The sequence below is a fragment of the Silene latifolia genome, chromosome 9, assembly GCF_048544455.1.
Source record: "Silene latifolia isolate original U9 population chromosome 9, ASM4854445v1, whole genome shotgun sequence".
In the NCBI taxonomy this organism is placed as follows: Eukaryota; Viridiplantae; Streptophyta; class Magnoliopsida; order Caryophyllales; family Caryophyllaceae; genus Silene; species Silene latifolia.
Window position 1 is genome coordinate 32,654,903 of NC_133534.1, and position 16,846 is coordinate 32,671,748.

At 39.8% G+C, this 16,846-nt stretch overlaps 1 long non-coding RNA gene across 1 annotated transcript; it reads left to right on the forward strand.

The window, feature by feature from the left end:
* Positions 1-12,492: 12,492 nt before the first annotated feature.
* LOC141602574 (uncharacterized) lies at positions 12,493-12,986 on the forward strand. The gene is made up of 3 exons (XR_012524536.1): positions 12,493-12,548; positions 12,632-12,758; positions 12,880-12,986. It is a non-coding gene; the product is annotated as an uncharacterized LOC141602574 (long non-coding RNA).
* Positions 12,987-16,846: the final 3,860 nt, after the last annotated feature.

A 16,846-nucleotide genomic window follows, 5' to 3' on the forward strand; every position in this document is an offset into this window, starting at 1 on the left:
ATCTTGGGCTAGGAATGCGTCTTTTAGGTCGGCGTAATAAAGATACCGACCCCGTCGGGTAGCCCCTTGTACCAACTTTGTGCCATCCCATGCAGTGTCGTTGGGAAGATTCGGCACCAAACCTCATCAGGTTGCTCCCATACTGACATGTGAGACTCGTAAGCCTCGACGTGGTCGGTCGGGTCACCTTCCCCTTTGTATGCTATAGGTGGTAACTTGACTTAGTCGGCACTGGACTTCTAGGACGTAGGCGGCGAGGGGCTGTCGACCACATATCGAACGACACGCGGCGATCGGCTCCTCGCATTCCTAGTCCGGCTTCTCTCCTCGTAGCGAGAAGGACTTTCTCCTCCGGCCGGTGAGTCGGGCTTCTTCTCCAACTCGACGAGTTGGGCTTCTTTCGCTCCTCGGGGTGTGCCTCGTTCGTGCCGCGGCGACACTGTCTTCTCATGAGTGCGAGAAGGACTTAGGTCTACCACGACCACTTTGGGCTCCTCCGGTGTCTTGACAGGGTCAGCTTCTCCTAATGCTCCGTTCAAGTTTCTTGGGGTCACGTTTCGGGCCCTGGTCACCTGGACGGTTTCCGCCGCTCTTGTCGGCGTGACAGTGTGAGCCGGCGTACTCCCAATTAGGTCCACGAGCATCTTTAGTTTTGCTGTGTCAACCACATGTCCCATGATGGTGACCTGGTCGGCAGGCAGCGGAGTGTCTGGTATTATTGGCATCCCGTACTCCGGTTGAATCACTTGACCGGCGGAGAGTTGCACAACTCCAGATTTGCGGACGGTATCATCTTGGCAGAATTCGGTTTCGTCGGTCACGAATGCCTCTTGTTGTTTCGACATCTTCTTGGCTTTTGGGGTGGGTTTTTTTTTTTGTTTATGTTTTTTTTTTGTTTGGGAATGAATGTGACTAGCTTCTAGTGTCTTTCCCACAGACGGCGCCAATTGTTCCGGGTGTAATTCCAGAGCAAGTGTTGTTACCACCCGTGGCTTGTAGAATGATGTCTTGAGTTGGATCCCTCGTCTCTATCGTTCCTCTCGGCCTCTCCTGCAACAATGAACGAACTGAGGGCTTGGCTTTGTGCCAAGCGTACTCACTCCGACACTCAAGTCAGTAAACTTAGAGGGATAAGTTGTTATTACTTGGCTAAGGATGTATTGTAGAGAGATAAGGGAGATATTACCAGATGAATAGTGATTCTTCGGTTAATTTTTTGGATCCTTTCCTCAATGAAGGTTGAGGAGTATTTATAGACTTTCACCTTTTGTCACGTAGTGGCCAAGTGGCCAAGTGGCTAGCAGGTGAAAAGACCGTTCTACCCTCGGCCGATGGACCCATAGCAGGCCGGCCGAGGGTCTTGGATATGAGTACGCGGGTACGTGTCCCAGCTGGCTGGTTGCCAGGCCGAGACCCCAGGTGACAGGCCGATGGGTTGCATCGGCTGGACTGTCTAAGTCGTTGACTTTGCTGTGGATATCCTTGACCTTGCTCACTATGTTGACTTGGTTAGCGGTGCAGAATATGCCCCATCACAAATATACATCCAAAAACATTAATACTGGCCCAAATACATACCCGTGCAATTTTGCACGGGTTTAAAACTAGTATATTTGAAATTAATTGTTGTATTTCTAACTTTAGTATGATGGATGAACGAGAGATACGTGTCTCTAAAAAAAAGTTTTAGCTAAGCACCCGTAACATCGTCGTGGCAAATAAGAAGCGCAGCACAACATGAGAAAAACGAAGCGGGGAAATCAGCGGCGGAAAAGATTTTTGTAATTTTTAGTTAAATTTTTCGAAATTTTGTCGAGTGCACCTTATAAAATTAACCCCCCCCCCCCTCCCTAAAATTTTCGCCCCTGAGTACAAATTCTGGCTCCGCCACTGATCAGGGGTCTTAGCTTTGAAAAAAACTAATTAAGTGCTATTAAAATGGTTGTGAGATGGCACAAGCTTGTGACCGTCACATAAAAATTTGTGTTCAGTCAAAGGTGATGAGAGATAAATAAAAGTTAACGAAAAATTTGATAATTAAGTTCTTAATTGGAAAGATAGTAATAGTTGAGGTCCTTAGCGTATTCTTTAATATTTATTTTTATTTATCTACTTTTTACTTTATGGTTAGTATTTGCTAATTAATGTTAAACAATTGATTGAGATAGGAAATATTACTAATTGAGCAATTACGGAGTATGAGAATTAACTAAAGCAACGAGTTGAACTTCTTAGCCGCAATCATTGTAGAGTAGTACATTCTAGTTAAGGATGGCGATAGGGCGCCATCCGGTGGCATCGAAACTCGGCGCCACCGTAATTAAAAAAAAGTAAAATAGAAAAATAATGATAATAAACGTAACAAACTAACAATGATAATCACAATCAACAAGTGTTTTTGGTTGAATGAATTGTATCCTTCCATTAGTGAAATACTTGGTATTTATACAAGATAGGGATAAGAGGATTCAATGTATTGGCCTTGGGACTACAATAAGTTTGCCTTGGGATTACGATAAGTCGGCCTCGGGTCAATGCTAATACACGGTCTAATACTCTCCCTCAAACTGGAGCATGGAGATCATGAATGCCCAGTTTGCGAAGTAGTAAATCAAACTGTGACGATGCTAAAGCCTTCGTAAAGATATCAGCAATCTGCGAGTTTGTGGCAACATGAGACGGTCGTATCAAACCATCCAAAATAGCATCACGAATAAAGTGACAGTCCACCTCCATATGCTTAGTTCGCTCATGAAACACGGGATTCTGAGCCAGATGTAGAGCGGACTTACTATCACTGTAAGGATTCAAAGGTCGAGGAATAGAGAGACCGAGGCTAGAAAACAGACCCACTAACCACTTTAACTCGCATAAAACTGCAGTCATGGACCTGTATTCAGCTTCGGCACTAGAAAGAGACACAATTTGCTGTTTCTTCGTTTTCCAAGATACGGGAGAATCTCCGACAAATACAACCCAGCCCGAAAGAGAACGTCGAGTTAAGGGGCAACCTGCATAATCCGAATCACACCATCCAGAGATAGTAAGAGAAATGTCGGAACGTAACAAAATTCCTTGGCCCGGCCTCCCCTTAAGATAACGAACAACCCGAAGAGCGGCATCCATATGCTATTTGCGTGGTTTGTGCAAAAACTGAGACAGTATAAAACAACATAGGAAAGATCTGGACGGGTGAGTGCAAGATAAACCAATTGCCCCACAAGACGGCGATATTGCTCTGCATCCTCGAGAAAATCGCCAGAAGCAAGAGCAAGCTGGTGATGTTGCTCAATGGGAGTAATCGCGGGTTTAGCACCCAAAAGACCGGACTCGGAAATAATATCAAGAGCATATTTTCGTTGGCATAAATAAATCCCTTCAGAGCTACGAGCAACCTCTATCCCCAGAAAATATTTCAGACGACCCAAATCTTTCATATGGAAACGAGTCCCAAGATAGTCTTTAAATAATTTAATGGCCGCTGAACTATTCCCGGCAATAACGAGATCATCCACGTAAACCAAAACGTGTAGACATACCTCTTTTCTAGAATAACTGAAAAGGGAGTAATCGGAATAAGATTGAATAAAACCATAGTCACGCAAGGCGGTTCCCAATTTTGCAAACCAACAACGCGGCGCCTGACGAAGTCCATATAAAGACTTCCGTAGACGACACACCTTACCCTCTTTTCCTCGACTGAAACCAGGTGGTAACTTCATGTAAACCTCTTCGGATAAATCACCGTGCAAAAATGCATTATGCACATCCATTTGATGAAGCTCCCAATTTTTGATAGCAGAAACCGCGAGCAAAGTTCGAACAGTCACCATATTAACAACGGGTGCAAAAGTCTCACCATAATCAATGCCTTCAACCTGATGATTCCCAAAGATAACCAACCGAGCTTTATACCTCTCAATAATTCCATCGGATTTATATTTAATTTTGTAAACCCACCGGAAACCGAGAGCTTTCTTGCCATGTGGAAGTTCGGTAAGTTCCCATGTCCCATTATTTTCTAGCGCTGTTATCTCGTCTTACATAGCTTGGCACCAATTAGGATCATTAATCGCAACTCGAAAATTGGGAGGTTCAACACCCGTAGTAATAGCTGCAAGAAAATGACTATGTCGAGGAGAAAATTTGTGACAATTAATGTAATTAGTAATAGCATAGGGAGTACCTGAGGATGTGGAGCTTGGTGAGTCGGGTTGTGCAGCAGTAGAGACAGTGGTGGTGTTGAGAACATAATCATTTAAATGCGGAGGCAGCCGCTTAGCCCGTTTTCCACGACCCAATTCAGGAGCAGGAGGAGTAACCGATCTCTTGGAACCCGTCTGATCATCTACACTCCCCCCGCCATCAGACCCCGTCGGATCAACCAAAACTCCATCAGATTCCGAGGTGTTACACTCCCCTGTACCCGAGTCAAGGCCAGCACTCTCCCCCGCGTGAGAATGGACAGAAGGGTTTTCCCCGGGAGAGGGTGTGAGCTCCTCGGGTATAAGTGGCTGAACCCGAGTGCTAACACCGTCAACATCGTCTTTATCACAATACGGGAAGCTATTCTCATAAAAATGAACATCTCGAGACACATAGACTTTACCCGTCTCGATTTCATAAACTTTCCAGCCTTTCTTGCCATGTGGGTAGCCAACAAAGACACACTTTTGACTCCTTTTGGCAAACTTATCACCACGAGTATTTTGGTTGTGTACGAAACATAAACAACCAAAAACGCGGAGATTATCATAAGAAGGAACGGAGCCAAATAAAAACTCAAAAGGCGTTTTATTGTTTAAAAGAATGGAGGGAGTCCGGTTTATTAAATGAGCAGCTATCAACACACATTCACCCCAAAAAAAAGTCGGAAGGTTACCTTGAAACATTAGAGCACGAGCCACATTTAAAATATGGCGATGCTTACGCTCGACGCGCCCATTTTGTTGTGGAGTACCGACGCAAGACTGCTGAAAAATTATACCATGTTTAAAGAAATGGCTGGCCATAGGTTCAAACTCAGTACCATTATCCGACTGAACAATTTTGACTCGGCGTGAAAATTGGTTTTCAACCATGGCTAAAAAACTCATGAACATTTCCGTTACTTCCGTCTTATCAAGTAACAATACACCCATACTGCCCGAGAACAATCATCGACAATGGTAAGAAAATACTTGGCACCACAAGAAGAACGAGTACGATAAGGACCCCACAAATCACAATGGATTAAATCGAAAATTGCAGAAGCCTTGTTATTATTCAAATGAAAACTAGTCCGACTATGTTTCGCAAAATGACAAATCTCACAATTATGCTCAAAGGTAGCTTTTAAATTACTAATAGGAGGAAGTAACTTGACAATTTTATTTGACGGATGTCCAAGCCGTCGATGCCATAAATCGAAAATATTCGCAGTGCTTACCCGATTCACCACCGTCCCTGCCACCGCACGCAAGAAGTAGAGCCCATCCCTTAACTCACCGGCTCCAATCCTCGTCTTCATGGAAGGGTCCTGAATTATACAAGAATTATTAGTAAAATGAAGAGAATAATTAGTGGCAGCAACCAACTGGGAGACGGAAATAAGATTACAAGTGAGACTAGGAACAAAAAGAACATCTCGAATAACCAAAGTAGCAGTCAAGTGAACTGTGCCAGCCATATTGGCCGTAACCGAGAGCCCATTAGAGAGACTAACCGCTCGCGGCGAGATGTTGTACGAATCAGTCAGCCACCTTACATCACCAGTGACATGGTGTGACGCACCGGTGTCAATTATCCAATCGGAGGACATACCATTAAGTCGGTCATGAGAAGTAGAGGAATTGGCCTTGAAAATCAGCATATTAGCACGGCCAATCGATTTTGGGTTCGGAAGCGGAAGCGGAATCAACGTCCTTTGTCATTCACGGTGAAGAATAAGTTATGCTAAATAGGTTGCCTCCATACGGGAAACAAAGGAAGCTAAAGACAAGATTTTGTTATGTGAGGAGATAAGAATTGATATGAGCTCCAATTTGGAGTTACTGTACAGGGAAATATGGCCATTGATTGAAGAAGACAGAGGACGCAGACATTATTTTTTGTATTTTTTTTTTTTTTTTAAAACACTGATACCATGATAATAAACGTAACAAACTAACAATGATAATCACAATCAACAAGTGTTTTTGGTTGAATGAATTGTATCCTTCCATTAGTGAAATACTTGGTATTTATACAAGATAGGGATAAGAGGATTCAAGGGGCATTTGGTACGGGAAAGGGTAAGAGAATGAAATCAAGAAAGGGTAAGAGAGGGAAATGAATGGGATCACCCATATTATACTTGGGTGTTTGGTTGACAATTAGAGGAAAAGGGAATTAAAAGCCAACATCCACCACCTCCACCACCATTACCCATCACCATTACCCACCACCCGCCACCATTATCTACACCGACACCACCATAAGTAGCGGCGCCGACGATCTTCCTCACGGTACCCCACGGCGAACCTAATCACCGCGCCTCACACCCTCAACAAACACCACAATCCCGACCCCAAACACCTTATTCATTCTAAAAAATCCACCACAACCCTTTGAAAACCCCTCCCCCACCCCTTAAAACACCAGATCTTGTGTGGCCGGCGTCGGGTGGTTGCAGTGGTGTGGCCGAGGAAGGTGTTGGTGGTGGTTGGTGGGGTGGGAGAGTTACTGAAGGTGTTGGTGTGGTGTTTAGTGGTTGAGGATATGGGGTAGCGTGGACAGGCGACGTCGCTGGTGGTGGTTGTGTCGGCGTCCCTGGTGGTGGTTGCGTCGGTGTGGTGGGTGTAGGGTGTAGGTGGCAGTGGTTGGCGGTGTGAGACACTACAAGAAAACTTGAAACAGGCGACCGAAATTTGGCGACTGAAAGAAGTAGTCGCCAAATTGGCGACTGAAATTAGTCGCCAATATGGCGACTGACTTTTTCCAAAAAGGAATCAAACGTGGCGACCGAAAATTTGGATTTGGCGACTGAATTGACAATCAGTCGCTAAAATTTTTAGTACAAACCAGGCTGTCATTTTAAAAAGGGAATCTACGTGGCGACTGACTTTTTGAATTTAGCGACTGAAATTAGGGTAGTCGCCAAATTTGGCGACTGATTTTCAGTCGCCAAATTCAAAAAGTCAGTCGCCAAATTTTTTATTACTTTCAGCCCCTCTCTCCTACTTTACTCTTTGCGAAACAAAAAAAAAGGGGGACGAGCGAGCGATTTGGCGAACGACGACACCAACCAACAACACCACACAACCACCCTTCCACCGCCATTTCCACCGCCACATCCACCCTCTTTAATTAGGTTAGTTGTTTTTGTTTAATTTCAGTTTATTTAGTTTAATTTGTTAGATTAATTTATAGTTAGTTTGATTAATTTGTTGTTAGTTGGTTAGATTTATTTGTAGTTAGTATGTTTGATTAATTTGTAGTTAGATTTAGTTTAATTTGTAGTTAGATTTAGTTTAATTTGTGTTTGAATTAAAAGGGAATGATTAAGGGGGTTTTTATCTAGGTTTAGGGTTATGGGTGGGGGTGGTTCGGTGGGTGGCGGTCGGCCGGCGGTCGGTCGTGGTGGGCTTGGTTGGGGTGGGTCGTGGGGTGGTGTTTGGTGTTGGTAGCTAAGTGAAACCGTCTCATTATCATTAGTATTAAGCAAGTGAAACCGTCTTAATTAATATTATTATTATTATTATTACTAAGTTAAGTGAAACCGTCGTATTATTATTAATATTAAGCTAAGTGAAACCGTCTTTTGCATTAATGGAATTAGCTAAGTGGAACCGTCTTTTGGATTAAGAGAAATTAGCTATTAGCTAAGTAGAACCTTCTTTAGGACTTGATTTTGATAAATTTAGTTTGATAATTCATGTTATTGATGAATTGAGGTAGAATAACCTTGTTATTTTTGTTTTTCTTTTCTCTTTTCGGGGGGTTGTCACGCTGTTGCTAGGCACCACCGCACGCGGTAGCTGTTGCTTCTTGTTTTCTTTTCATTTTTGCTTTTACTTGATTAGGTAACCTCCTCTTACCAGTTACCTTTTAAATTTACTAATTTTAGTTCAAATTATGTTACGGACTTTAGGATAGAAGCCTTTATTATGTGGTTGAATTGGGCTATTGATTGACTTAATTAATTTAGTACTTGATTGTGTTGTTGTTTGATTTGATGTTGACTTAGTACCCGTTCAAGAATTACTCATTAGGAGTAATTCTTGAATAGTCCCCATTTCGGGATTTGTCTTTGTACGTTTCAAGTCATTTAGGTAGTAAACACGTACTTGTGATTTATTAATGAGGAATGAGTTTGGTGGCGATCCCTTTAATGTTCTCCGAATACATGTATATGTGTATTTGGAGAATGAAGGGAATTTTGCCGAATTTTTTCCTCATTAATAAATTACAAGTGTGTTTGCTAGTGACTTGAAACGTACATTGACGGGTTTAGGTTGGAGTGATAAGGACCCCATACGAAGATGGATTACTTATTGACAATATTTATATATTGTTTTCATATGTTTATTGTATAATGTGGAGTATAATGTTTAAATTTTGTATGTAATATTATTGTTATTTTTTAAAAATGTTTAAATTACTTTGGGGTCTTCTTTAGATTAAAATGAAGAGATTGGAACGTTCATGGATGTATGACGGAAGATTAGACCATTCCAATAAGAAAAGACGTCCTACTGCTAGATTTATAAAGGGTGTTAGCGAGTTTATTGAATTTGCTAAACAACAAGATGAATATGACTTGGTAGATAAAAAACTTAGGTGCCCTTGTGCCAAATGCAAAAACCTGAAATACCAGCTTGACATTGTAGTAGAAGAACATCTCATTATAAACGGGTTTAAACCAAATTATTACAATTGGATTTCACATGGAGAAGCATATTCTCCAATTCATGAACAAACTCACACCCAACAAATACAAAATGATGAGAACCCATATAGAGAGATGGTTGTTGATGCTATGGATTCCACTATTTTTAATAATTATGACCATACAACTATTTCTGAAGAACAACCGCCACACCCACAAGCAAAAGCCTTTCTTGACATGTTAAAAGCCTCAGAAAAACCCTTGTATGAAGGAAGCAGAATGACATTGTTACAAGCCGCTTCTAGGCTAATTACCTTGAAATGTGAGTTCAATATGCCATTTGTTGCTGTTGATGGCATTGCCTCGTTACTTGAGGAATCTTTCCCCGATGATAATATCATGACACGAAGTTTCTATACTACCAAAAAAGTAGTTAAAGGTCTTCAGTTACCGCATGAAAAGATTGATGCATGTCCTGAAGGATGTATGCTATTTTGGAAAGATGATGCTTTGCTTGACAAATGTAAAGATTGTGGGGCGGATAGATATGAGACAAGTGAAGGAGATACAGTTTTGGTGTTGAAAAAAGGCAACGGTAGTAAGAGGGCCAAAAAGAGTAAGAAACCAATAGCATGTAACCAATTGTTTTACTTTCCTCTTGCACCAAGACTTCAAAGAATCTATGCCACCAAAAACATTGCCGAACAAATGAGATGGCACAAAGAAAACACACGTGCTCCGGGGAAGATGAGTCATCCTAGTGATGGGGAAGAATGGAAACGATTTGATCAGATGTATCCTGATTTTGCCAAGGAACCCCGCAATATACAACTTGGCTTGTGTACGGATGGATTTGATCCTTTCGGTAATTTTGGGAGGAAGTATTCTTGTTGGCCCGTTATGGTCACACCATACAATTTACCACCTTGGTTATGTATGAAAAGACCATTTATCTTCTTGTCACTTATTGTTCTCGGACCAAAAAGCCCGAAACGTAATTTGGATGTTTATTTACAACCATTGGTGGAGGAGTTGAAATATTTGTGGGAAGTTGGGGTGGAAACTTATGATGTGTCTAAAAAACAAAATTTTCAACTTAAAGCTTCCCTTTTGTGGACAATAAATGAATTTCCCGCCTATGGTATGCTATATGGGTGGTCTACACAAGGACAAAAAGCATGTCCTTGTTGCATGGAGGAAAGTAAAGCATTTTGGCTTTCCAATAGCAAGAAAATAAGCTGGTTTGATTGTCATAGATGCTTCTTACGAGAGGGAAATCCACATAGGAAGAACAAGAAAGCTTTCACAAAAGGTAAAGAGGTGCTTGATGCCCCTCCGAAACGAGTGCTTGGGATGAGATATGGAAGACGGTATGTGATTTACCATCCCCTATTGATGGTACCGAGGAAGAATTTAAAGAATTGAAAAAGCAGAAAAACGGTTGGTTTAAAAGAAGCACTCTTTGGGACCTTCCTTATTGGAAGACAATGTTGATAAGACATAATTTGGATGTAATGCACATAGAAAAGAATTTCTTTGAGCAACTAATTGACATGATCATGGATGTAGAAGGTGAAAAATGTGATAGCATTGCTTCTAGAAAAGATTTGCAGAAATTTTGTCATCGTCCCAAATTACACATTCGCGGCGACGGGTCTAAGCCAACATCCATTTTCACTCTCGACAAAGCTAAGAGAAAAGTATTGTGTGAGTGGTTACAAAATTTGAAGTTTCCTGATGGGTATGCATCAGATTTTAGTCGATGTGTTGATATTAAGAAGCTGAAGTTGCAAGGCTTGAAAAGTCATGATTGTCATGTATTCATGGAGCGATTATTACCCGTTGCTTTGAAACACCTCGTGCCGACAAACGTTTGGAATGCAGTTGTTGAGATTAGTCAATTCTTCCGAGATTTATGTGCCTCTTCAATATGTGTTGATGACATGATTCGTCTAGAAGAGCAAATACCACAGATATTGTGTAAGCTTGAAATGATCTTTCCTCCTGCATTTTTTAACTCTATGGAGCATCTACCGGTTCATTTGCCATATGAAGCCAAAGTTGGGGGACCCGTCCAATATAGGTGGATGTATCCATTTGAAAGGTAATTAAGATAATCTAGCTACTTTTAAATTAAAATTAATAAAATTCATCATTAACTTTTATAGGTTTCTTAATCATTTGAAGAAAAAAATTGGTAATAAAGCTAGGGTGGAAGGTTCTATATGCAATGCTTATTTAACGGAAGAGATTGCAAACTTTTGTTCTCTTTACTTTGAAAAACATATAGAAACCAAAGCAAAAAACTTGAATGTTGAGAAACCGGATGAAGTAGACGGAAGTTTACCCGAATTTTTTCAAACTCAAGATGATGAAGGGTGTTCATCAAAGGGGCAAACAAGATATTTGGATGATAAGGAGTATAATCGTGCCCACCTTTACGTGCTATCTAATTGTGACCTCTTGGAGCCATACGAAACACAGTTTGTTAATGATTTCATTCAGAGGAATCCTAATATAAGTAAGGATGATGTTTGGGACAAACATGAGGACCAATTTCCATCATGGTTTCAGAAACATGTAATTGAGTTGAATATTCAAGATGATTTGATAAGAAGTTTGGCTTTTGGTCCTTCAAAAATGGTAAGAACGTGGAATCGATACTCGGTTAATGGGTTTAATTTTCAAACATTCAACCACGGTAAAGGTAAGGCTAGGTGCAATTGGGGGTTACTATTTCTTCTCTTGATGACAACGAATACTATGGTATAGTTGAAGATATCTTTGAAATTAGTTATAGTGGACGTGACCGAGCTTATAAAACTGTCTTATTCAAGGTTGACTGGAAGGATAATTCTGTATTTGGAATGAGAGTACATGAACAATACAAGCTTGTAGAAGTGAATCGTACTAGAACATACTCTAAGTATGATCCATTTATACTTGCACATCAGACTCATCAAGTGTATTTTGCTACTTATCCAAGCACAACAAATGATAGAAATCAAAATGCGTGGTTTGCAATCTTTAAGACAAAGGCACGGTCACAAGTTGATACAACTTTTTTCCAAGAAGAAAACGTTTCAAATGAAACGCTTTTGTCTCCACCCGATGAAATCAACTATGAGCATGAGAATAAAGATGGTGAAGACATGGAAGAGGAAGAATATTATGATGTGGAAGAGAGACTCACGGGGAGGATGAAGCGGAGGAGGAGGAGGAGGAGAGAAGGGAAGAAGAGGAGGAGAGGAGGGGGGAAGATGAGGTGAGGAGGAGAAGGGAGGAGGAGAAAAGGAGGAAGGACGAGGGGTTTGGAGATGAAGATTATTATGATGATGATGATGACGATGATGAGGATGAGGAAGAGGATGAGGATGATGATTAAATTGGTATAATTTTGTATTCCTCAAGAGTAAATTATTAAAATTTAGAAGTCTGTATAATTTTCATTTATCATTATTTGTGTTAATTTTTATTTGTATTTATGCTGAGATGGTGGAGAGGTCGAGGTAGGAAGCGTGGAGGCGGCTCGAGGAGGAGGACAAGAGTACGCGTCCGGAGCAGGAGGAGGAGTTTGTGCGGGAGGATCGATGCGGACGGACGGTGACGGTGAGGAGACCGACGCTACCGACGAGCCAAAGACGGTGCCGATACGGTACACTTCGGATCATCGGATGATTCTTGAGCCGACGGGATTATGGTAAGTTTTATTCTTTATTAGTCTACTATTTTTATTTCTTTTTTTTTTTTTTTTTTAATTTTACATGTTCAAAATAAATGCAGGTTTATGGACGATTGCGTGATACGAGGTGTCACGAAAAGCACGAAGACTAATTTCGTGGGTCCAATTCCTACATCGTGGACACAAGCTTCTCATGCACAAAGAGAGGCGTGGTTCAATAACTTTCGGGTATATATTTTCCGTAATTCTTTGTTTTAGAAACCAAATAATTAATTTTGATAAATTTTTAAGAACCAAGGTTATACTTTTATTTTATACTAATATAAAATTTTGTCGCTTTTTTTTGTAGTTATCATTTGCTTGGTCACCGTCTCAAGAACAGAATGTCCGTATCAGGTACAATGACGTCGGTACTCGACGATATCGGGACGTGATTTGGAAGGTAGTTAGGCGCCCAAAGGAATCAGACCACATGAAAGGTATTTAATTAACTTGTTTTGTTATTTGTATTAATTAGCTTATACTCTCTTATATTATAAATAATATCAGTAACTTATTAGTTATGATTTCATATGTGTAATTGCAGGTGACAAGTATGAAGGCTTAATAAAGCATACCAAAAGTGAAGCTTTTCAGAAGAAGTCTAAGCAAGCATCCCTCAACAAAAGAGGAGGAAAGGAAGACGCCGTGAACGAGCCTACTCATTACGCGGGTTCACGATCGTTCTGGAATCGTATGTTGGGTGTAAGTACTTTGTCTATTATTTTACACTTTTTTTTTTGTTTTCAATGCAACATGTTTATTTTATGTTAGATTTTTTGTTGATTTTATAACATGTATGTTTTTTTTTCATTCAGAGAGGAAAGAAGAAGTCACAGCCGATTGCGACGGTACCGGAACTGTTTCTGGACACGCATTCCAGAGTTGACCACAAAGGGGTTAGAACTTGGACTAAGCCAAAAGACAAGCAATTATATGTAAGTTTTCCGTAACACTTAATTTTTGTTAATTTATTCTCTTTTAAAATGTCGTATATAAGGTGGTTACCATATTAACTTACTACCATTTGTTTAATATTGTAGGAAGCATTTGAACGAGAAAAAGCCGTCAATCCAGAAAGACCGGACAATGACATATGGTATAAGTTGGTGGAAGGCTTCAAGAAAGGGCACGTGTATGGTACCGGAAGTTCAACATCGACTTTCTATGAGAAAACGCGTAGAAGATCGACTTCAACAATTCCCAGCAACACGTATCAACCGGGAATTATTAGTCAACTTCAAAGTCAAATAAGAGAGCGTGATGAACGTGATGCCAAACGTGATGAAGAACTTGCCAAACGTGATGAAGAATTCCGCCAAATGAAGGAAAGAATGGAAATGTTTGAGACTTGGTGGCAAGGTTGTAACCCCGGACCTAGACCCAACTACGATCCAAATGATCCGCATGGTCCACATGGGGGGAGTGGAGCCGGTGTTGGCTTCCAAGTAAGATGATTTTAGCACGTAAGCTTGTAAAACTTGAACTTTCGACTTGAACATTAGAATAGCTTAGCTTGTAAAACTTTCATTTTCAATATATGAAATGAAGTTTGAGAAAATGGGAGGTGTTGGGTTGAAATGTATGGTGTTCTGTGTGTTGAAATTTGGGATGTATGGTGTTGTGGAACATCGGTTTGTATGCAGGTTGTAAATATTTGGCTAGCAATGAAAACGAAAAAAACCACCAAAACATACAGTGGCTTTGGCGACTGAATTGAGATTTGGCGACTGAAATTCAGTCGCCAATTTGGCGACTGATTTAATGTAGTCGCCAATTTGGCGACTGAATTGCAGTCGCCAAATCCCAAATCAGTCGCTAAATAACCTCAGCCAAACTGGCTACGTCACCCAAAAAAGGCGACTGAATTGGCATTTGGCGACTGCTATTCAGTCGCCAATTTGGCGACTACCTTGAATCAGTCGCCAATTTGGCGACTACCCTATCAGTCGCCATTTTTGGCATTTGGCGACTGACTTTTCAGTCGCCAAATTTGGCGACCGACTTTAGTCGCCAAAGCTAGAAAAGGCGACTAAGCTTCGCGACTGACATTTGGCGACTGATTTCAGTCGCCAAATTTATTTTGGCGACTGATTTCAGTCGCCAAAATCAGTCGTCTGTTTTAATTCTTTTTGTAGTGAGAGGGTGTGGTGGGTGTTGGTGGAGTGGTGGAAATAGGGAGTAGAAGGAAGAAGGGATTATGGGGTTATGGGCTTACCCAAGGGGGGAGGGGTAAGGATGAGAATGGTTTGGGGGGTAAGGGGGGGTATGGGTTACCCTTTCTTTGTGTCAAACAAACAACAACAAAAGGAATCAACCATTTTTATTCTCTTTCTCTTTCCCTTTCCTTATTCCCCTCAACCAAACGCCCCCTCAATGTACTGGCCTTGGGACTACAATAAGTTTGCCTTGGGATTACGATAAGTCGGCCTCGGGTCAATGCTAATACACGGTCTAATAAATAAGATATCTGTTTTCGTTTTTGTGCCAAAGTTTTAAGGGTAGGTTTGTAATTTTATATCTATTTAATTAAAATAAACTTTATCTATATCATTTTACACCGCCTTATTTACACTAAATTATCTACATCAGTAATTACATTTCCTCATCATTGTATTGTAAATTTCATCTACCGATTCGTTCTTCATTTACAAGCCAACAAAAAAGTATAATATGATTCACTGACGAAAAAGACACTAAAATTAATTACGGAATTTTGATACGAACTACGAAGTTTGTTACAAATGGTTCTCCTTGGAAGATGGTAGAGTTACACCAGGTGTATGAGGCCCTCATACACCACCAATAATGACGCGCCACTTGTCCAATTTAAAGAATCTTATTTAATCTAATTAATCCCTTGATTCCTTCATTAATTGCCCCCCTAATTAATGTTCTCGGTTTTGCCACATATTTTATTAATTAAAAAAACCTTCTCTCCTAATTTATATTTAAGTCTTATTTATTACTAATACCTTTTATTATTTTTAGTATTTATGTATACAGTATATACCTTTAATATTTCGTATATTTATGTATACCTCTAATATACGTACACAGTCCTGTATACGCTACGGTTAATTGATACGTATTGTATCAATTTCATTATACGGTATGATTATTCCTTATATGTATGTTTATGTATTTACGTTAATTTTTTTTTTAATTTTTTTTTTCAATTAATATTTTTTCATATAATAACTTTTCTTTTGTATTATATTATTTTAAATTATACCTAAATTTCGTTGTAATTTATTTTTTTGCGTAATTTTTTGTTTTATACACACTGTTTTTAATATTTAATTTCTTTAAATTAATTTTTTTTAAAAAAAATTTAAAATTAAATTTATTTTATGATTAATTTTCATTGTACTTTTTTTTTTGCTTATGTGGGTATGAGTAAGTTATGTCTTTTTTTATACACATTATTTTAAAATTTTAATTAAATTGATAAATATTTTATTTGCTAATATCCATGACCGGAAGTTAAAAAGACCTTATATATATATATATATATATATATATATATATATATAGGACTGGACATATGACAGTATAAGTTAGTGGGTGCAGTGGTTTCCTTACTTAGTTCATGCTTTCCTTACTAAGTGTCTCGTGTTCGAATCCTCTTGTGGGTTTTTCTTTTTGTTTTTGGCATAATTTTGCACAAGTTAACCGTATGCTATTCTAATACTTGAAGACATATACTCAATACTGTGAAAATGAATTAAGGAAAATAGTCATTGATTTTGAATTTTTGATTGATCATACATTATTTGTTTAAAGAAGTCAAATGATATACAAAAAAAAAAATCATACTTCCTATTTACAACCTATGACTATAATTTGTATATTGAGAATATTGAGAATTTGAATATTGTGACCTAAATTGCGATTGGGAGAACGTCGGAGTATTTTGTGACGGTGTAAAACGTGGAGTATTTTGTGTACCACTAAAGCCACTCATAAAGGATGAAGCATCATCGTTTGGAACATGTCGGGTTGGGTTCGTATTTGGGGGGAGCGTAGTGGTTGTCGGATCCTCATCATTTGTCTTTCTCCTTCTCTTTGTCTGTTTGACAATACGTCTTCTGCCATTCCCTCGCTTGTCGGGGGGGTCTCTAATGTCACCTTCTTGTTGAGGTGTGTTTATGATAGTCTCCCTAGGTCGTAGTCTCCTACGACCCCACATTTTTGAGGAAACTCCACCTGCCGCAAATGAATCTATAGATCGTATCCCAAAGATGAGCCTCTAACTCTTTGATTAGTTCATCGGT